The sequence below is a fragment of the Nannochloropsis gaditana genome (assembly GCF_000240725.1).
Source record: "Nannochloropsis gaditana CCMP526 unplaced genomic scaffold scaffold343, whole genome shotgun sequence".
In the NCBI taxonomy this organism is placed as follows: Eukaryota; class Eustigmatophyceae; order Eustigmatales; family Monodopsidaceae; genus Microchloropsis; species Microchloropsis gaditana.
In genome coordinates this window covers 18,724-19,317 of record NW_005803610.1, presented here as the reverse complement: position 1 = coordinate 19,317, position 594 = coordinate 18,724, and positions in this window count along the sequence as shown.

Genomic DNA, 594 nt, shown 5'->3' with positions numbered 1-594 from the left:
CAGAAGCTCAAGCTGAACAATCCTACCCGGGTGGAGCAGGAACTTTACATTCGCGCCATGAACCTGATCGAAAACGAGCTGGAGGTCTTCGCAGGGAAGCTTAAGAACGATAAGTATCTGGGGAGTGCGGATTGGAACGTGGTTTATCGTTATCTGCCCGTGTTCTCGCCGCAAATCTATTGGCACCGGGTAAGGGAAGGGCACATTTGTCTGGACGAGGCAGAGATTGCCTTGGTGGGCCGGTACGTGCGGGAAAATGAGTGTCAGGAGAAAAAAGGGAAGGAAGAAGGGGGGGGCTTCAGCGATGAGGAGGGGGCCGCAGGTCTTGGCAGGGCGGAGGAGAACGGGGCGGCCCTTGGGCCCCAAAAGTCGTTCTTTGGGAGCTTTCTTTTTCGACCCTTCGCCTGCGTTCTCTCCGTGATGGGCTACAAACCTGGCAAGGACGGAGGGGGAGGGGAAGAGGAGTGCAGCTACGAGGAGCTTCCCACCGGCCTTCGTCGCCGCTGGCGAGAGTACACGAGCCGGTTCAACGGAAATTTGAACACCGGGGTAGATGGCGAGATGCTATGTGCGATTCGGAAAAAGGTGTGGCAG